This window comes from Nycticebus coucang, chromosome 4 (assembly GCF_027406575.1).
Source record: "Nycticebus coucang isolate mNycCou1 chromosome 4, mNycCou1.pri, whole genome shotgun sequence".
NCBI classification, from domain to species: Eukaryota; Metazoa; Chordata; class Mammalia; order Primates; family Lorisidae; genus Nycticebus; species Nycticebus coucang.
Window position 1 is genome coordinate 133,020,012 of NC_069783.1, and position 6,000 is coordinate 133,026,011.

Genomic DNA, 6,000 nt, shown 5'->3' on the forward strand with positions numbered 1-6,000 from the left:
AGTAGGGGCTCCTGAGCTGGCTTGCCACACACAGAACCTGGACCAGCCCCAATCCACATGGCATTGGGCTCTCCGCCAGCCAAAGCCAGCACCCTTACCACATGCCACTGTGCCCTCTGCTCTCCACTAAATGCCAGCCCTTATCACTCCATTGTACAATCACTTGTTTGCGTGTCTGTCTTCCCCAGGCTGAGCTCTGGAGAACAGCGATACATGAATGTAAACTCTAGTTCCGTTCCCATTTTAGAAACAGGGACACTAAGGTGGGGAAGAGTCCATCACTGTCCAAGGTCACACTGAGAGTAAACGGCAGAGCCAGTGTCACACACAGACTTTGTGACTGACCAAGTCCAGCAGCCCTCTCACTCCCCTAGGGTGTCCCTCTTCAGCCAGGCTCTAATGAACAAGGAGGGGAGGGACCTGTCTTGTTATTTCTTCCCGATGGTGGGAGCAGCCTCCCAGGTACGGGGTGGGGGGTAGGGAGCTCTCAGTGGGCAAGACAAGGTATGGGGTGGGGCTGACCACTCAAGGCTAACAGGCCAAGCTAAACGGGCAGAGCTGCAGGTCCCTTGGGTAAACTGAACTTTATTCCTTCCTCACTCATCCAACTCTCCAGGACTGCCCAGCTAGCCTTTCTCAGGGGCTGACTGCTGATTAAAAGGCAGTAACCCCCAACCCCCTCAGATCTAACCTCGACAGACAATATAGGAAGGCAGCAGGCTGTCAGCTCAATAATGCAAAACCCTGTTGCTCCTAGTTCACAACAGCTGACTTCAAGTGGACGGGAGGCTGTGCTTATTAACAAAATGAGAAATCTGATCTATGGAAAGAAAACACTATGTGAGGATTAATCCAGGAGTGCAGCTTGTGGAGAAGGCTGGGCTGCTGGCCAAGGCCAGGAAGCAAGGATGGGATCGTGCCTACCTGTCCACAGAGCAGGCACCAGGCAGCAGGACAGGACTTATCATCGCCTCTGCCCCACCTGCGCCTCTCCTTCCAGCAATTGCAGCAATCATTTCAGTTTTGCTTTAAAGGCTTGACTCCCTCAGGCTGCTTCTTCCACTACGCAGAGCCAACAACCAGAGGGAGACTTCTTTTCAGGAATAGGTTGTAAAAGCTCAGTGACTAATCTACAAGTCCCAACAACTGGCAGGAAAACACTACAGGGAGAAGAGTCTGGACACACACCAACACTCAAGTCAAAGAGAGCTGGGCAACAGGCGTTCTGCAACACCCCCTAATTGGCCTGCAGGGGCCAGAAGTCAAAGGGAAGCAGACCAACCTGTGCGCTCTGGCAGGTGGGGCGCCCCTTCCTAGTCTTCCAAGTCCTACTGCCTGTCCTTTGAGACCTGAAGATCTTTACAATAAATTGCACAGGACTGAAGATTCACTACTAAGCAGGATGACCTACTCTTTGGAACACTCTGGGCCAAAGGACTTAGTTCAGCCCCCAAGTATCAGCCTCCCAGCCCCCTACTTGGTGTAAACCAGTAATCTCACCACACAGCTTTGTCTCTAGAGGACAGCCTGAGGCCAGCCCATCTGCTTTTTTTCAGACCACTCCAGCACCCCTGCTCCATTGAGCATACTTTCTCCTTGCACCAGAGCTACAGACTGGCCACATGGCCTGTGCGCCTGAAAATGTCTGCTTGAAGGCCCAAGGAGTCCAGACACTGGCAGATGGGAATGGAGAAGCAGCAGCAAAGCCAGCAGCCAGGAAGCAATAAATGCTAGATCCAGAAAGGTCTTGGGTTTGGGTGACCTGCTCGCTCCCTACCCAGGGTCGCCAGAGGACAGCTCCCAAGTCCCCTCCACTACCTGCCAACTGCCCCCTCCCCCAGTGCAAGAGGAACAGCAATCCCCACATCAGTCAACAAGCCACCGCCACAGAATTCCTATGGGCACGGATCTGCCCCTCCCCCATCACATATGTCAGAGGGGTGGCCTCCCTGGGTTTCACCCCTCCTGCTGTTGGGGGGTGGGGAACGGGAACAGAGCTTTCCAGATGTGCTTGGCAATTCCTACTAGAAAAGACACTGGTGCTGAAGGGAATAGGAGAAGACAGGGATGGGTAACTTCAACACCGCTCCAGCCCTCCGGGATCAGCACTGCGCTCCCTTCCCCAGGCAGTCCCAAGCTGTCGTGGGTGGGGCTGCTGGGAGCATTATCGGACCTCCTTCCCTCCTCTCCGCAAGTCACTGCCCCCCCGGGAGAGGCATTCTACCCTCTCCACACACACACCCAGGCGAATGTGAACCATCTTGGAAGATAAACAGACAGTGACAAGCTGGGGCCCCTCAGCCCCCCTGCCTCAATCAGCGGTCCCCTCCCCCTGGCACCCTCCCCCCTCCCCCAAGTCCATCTCTCTTCCTGCCAAGCCGCTGCGTACAGGAGAGGTCTGGGGGCAGGGCCTGGCCCTCTGGGAGCGGCCCCTCTAGGCCCGACGGTGTCCCTGCCCTGGTCGGTTTTCCTGAGGCAGGAGGACAAGGGAAGGGGACCGCAGACCGTGCAAGGCCGCAAGGTTCTGGAAATCGCAACATCCTCCAGCGAGGGGGCGGCCGCGGGCGCAGGGCCGTTTGCATAATGGGAGCCCGCCCGCCTGTCAGGCAGCGCAGCTCGCCCGACGCCGTTCGGATTAGACTGCTAATGAAAAGGCACAAAGAGCTGGCGCCCGCTCGCTCGCCGACCCCCGCTCCGGGCCCCGGGGGCTTTGTGCCCAGCGTCCCGCGCCCCGCCGGGCACCCAGCCCACAAAGCCCGGGCCAGCAGCGGGTCTCTCGCGAACCCCAGCCCGGGCCTGGAGGACGTGCGCGCGCGCTCCTACGCGCGCAGCCCCACGTCGCCCGGGCGCCCGCGCGCCCACGCCCCTCGCTCCAGGGGCGCGCCCGAACCGCAGCGCCAACCCGCGCCCCCCGCCCCGTGCGGCCGCCTCTCACCTCGTGTGCGTCGGCGGCGGCGCTCCGCCCGCCGGCCGGCCGGCCTGCCCACGGCTCCTCGTCCTCGGCGCCCGGCCCGCGCCGCCCGTGCCCGCCCCGTCCGCCCGCCGCCGGCCCGGCTCGGCTCCCCGCCCAGCGCGCCCCGAGCGCCGCTCACAGCCGCCCGCCCGGCGCCATCTTGGAAGCTTGTGACGTCGGCGCTGCCCGCTCACCCCTGACCCACATCTGAATGGGCGAGCGCGGGGCGGGGCCAGAGGCGGCGGTGGGCGGGGCTGATCGACGGGGTGTGGCTTGAGGGGGCGGGGCCGGCGAGAAGTCCGAGCGCTGGGCGGGGCGGGCGGCCGCAGTCCGACTCTGTGGGGGAGGGGCGCGCTAAAGGAGACCGGGGCCCAGATCCCGACGCCCAACCGAACCCCGAACCTCAGGCACCAGGACGAGATGGTGACCTCGCCCCAGAAGTACCCAGATTGCCCGCTCCCCAGGACAGGGACCTTGGTCCCCAACGGACGGACGCCCACCCCCCCCAAACTCAGATTGACCCCTTTGAGCCTGCCCTTGACCCCTCGGAGCCCCGAATTGGAGACCCCTACGCCCCACCTCCCCGACCCCTACGCGACTCCTGCACCGCGCCCCCAGCATAACCCCAGACTCCAAGGCGCAGCCCCCGGGACTTCGAGCACGGTGGTCTGAGCTCCGGGGAAGGCCCCGGCAGCTCAGGTCTCAAGGAAAAGGGGAGCCCGCGACCCTAAACCCAGAGCGCCCTCGGGGCTCCGCGACTGCACCCCCGCGTCCCAGTCCTACCTTCTCCGAGGGCGCGGAGGTCCCGAGCACGCTGCTCAGCCAGCCCCTTCCGGTGACCGCAGCCCCTCGCAGGCCCCAGGGGTCAGGCGGCGCGTCTACACTGGCCCACTCGGACCCAGGCTGGTGGTGGTCATTCAGATGGCCTTCCGAAGCGCTGGGGCTGGCCATGAGCCATGACTACTTCTCTGAGGATTTACTTAGTGGACCTCTCTCTACTTTGAGCGCCAAACAAAAGAACAAACCACTGTTGTGGTCGGAGAGGTCCAGAGGAACCTGCGTCTGCCTCACAGGGAAGTTGTGTCCCAGCGCGAGGCAGGATTAGAAATCATTAGAAGCTCATTGTGCGACCGTTCTTTCCTAGTTAATGTACAGGTTTAATGTAATCCTAACAGAACATTGCTTAGACTTAACAACAAAATTCTAAATTTACCTGGAAGAATAAATAGCGGAAAACAGCGATCGTTTGTCCCCCCTTTGGGAACAATAAAAAGAATGAGGGTAGACTTGCCCTAACATATTATAACAGATTATAAAGCTATTGCATCAATTCAATGCGGTACAGACCAAGAAATAGAATAGAGAGCCATAGAAAGCCTAGCAACCCACTAGGAATGGTAAGACTACAATAGATGAAAAAAGAGATATCAAACATCTGTGGGAAAGGAGATACAAAACCTCCGTGAAGAAAAGGACTATTCTACAAATAGAGCTCAGCAGAGGACTTGGTATTTGAAGGAATTTTTTTTTTGTAGAGACAGTCTCACTTTGTCATTCTCGGTAGAGTGCTGCAGCATCACAGCTCACAGCAACCTCCAACTCCTGGGCTTAGGCGATTCTCTTGTCTCAGCCTCCCAAGTAACTGGGACTACAGGCGCCTGCCACAACGCCTGGCTATTTTTTTGTTGCAGTTTGGCTGGGGCTGGGTTTGAACCCGCCACGCTCTGTATATGGAGCTGGCACCCTACCCACTGAGCCACAGGTGCCACCCTGAAGGAACTCTTGAACAGAAATGTCAGCTGTGACCAGGGGTCCTCAAACTACGGCCCACAGGCCACATGAGGCGGTGTGATTGTATTTGTTCCCGTTTTGTTTTTTTACTTCAAAATAAGATATGTGTGTTGGGCGGTGCCTGTGGCTCAAAGGGGTAAGGCGCCAGTCCCATATGCTGGAGGTGGCAGGTTCAAGCCCAGCCCCGGCCAAAAACCACAAAAAAAAAAAAATAAATAAAAAATAAGATATGTGCAGTGTGCATAGGAATTTGTTCATAGTTTTTTTTTTTTAACTATAGCCCGGCCCTCCAACAATCTGAGGGACAGTGAACTGGCCCCCTGTTTAAAAAGTTTTGAGGATCCCTGCATGCTAACCAAAGACGTACAAATTAAAGCTACAATGGGCTGGTGATTTAAAACCAGCTGATTTAAAAATCAGTTTCACATGATAACCTTCAAACATAGACAGGGGCTGGTGGGTAATATGTGAATTAACTCAAAATTCCTGGACATGGGGGCGAGACTGAGGCAAGAGAATCGCCTAAGCTCAAGAGCTAGAGGTTGCTGTGAGCTGTGATGCCATAGTCCTCTACTGAGGGCCACAAAGTGAGACTCTGTCTCTAAAAAAAAGGAAATTAGTAAACTTCAGTTAACTTTCTTGCTCATCATCATCCCATCACAACATTTGCTATTAATGATTTGTGTATAATTTGTCTATTTAAAGCGATTATTTTAGGCTGGTCACGGTCGCTCACGCCTGTAATCCCAGCACTCTGGAGGCTGAGACAGGTGGATCTTGAGCTCAGGAGTTGGAGACCAGCCTGAGCAAAGCCAGATTCAGTCCCTAAAAATAGCTAGGCATTGTGACAGGCACCTGTAGTCCCAGCTACTCAGGAGGCTGAGGCAAGAGAATTGCCTAAGCCCAAGAGCTGGAGGTTGCTGTGAGCTGTGATGCCAAGACGCTCTACTGAGGGCAACAAAGTGAAACTCTGTCTCAAAAAAAAAAAAAAAATTCCTGGACACGAATTTGGTAGTATGAGCCAAAATTTTTTTTAAATGATTGTAACCCCTTTGACGAGTATTCTAGAATTCTGTTCTTCCTTAACTATCTGTTGCTCTGAGCAGACTGTAAACTTGAAACCCCAGAACCCAAGAGCACACCTGAGACTTAATAGGCACTCAATAGTCATCTTGTTTCATTTGTGTTAGACAATTAATGTATGACAATATTTTTCAAGTGCTGTTCATAATAATGGAAGAATGTATTTCCAAAGT

The 6,000-nt window shown here is 55.6% G+C and overlaps 1 protein-coding gene across 2 annotated transcripts in view; it reads right to left on the minus strand.

Annotated features, from left to right (window-relative positions):
- Positions 1-3,806, minus strand: part of HIC2 (HIC ZBTB transcriptional repressor 2) — a 34,350-nt gene extending 30,544 nt beyond the window's left edge. Inside the window, exon 1 of one of the 2 annotated variants that reach the window (XM_053587437.1) lies at positions 3,737-3,806. The gene's annotated coding sequence lies outside the window, so the exon portion shown is untranslated. Of the gene's footprint in view, positions 1-2,935; positions 3,126-3,736 lie in introns of those variants that run through there. The other variant, XM_053587435.1, reaches the window with a different exon arrangement.
- Positions 3,807-6,000: the final 2,194 nt, after the last annotated feature.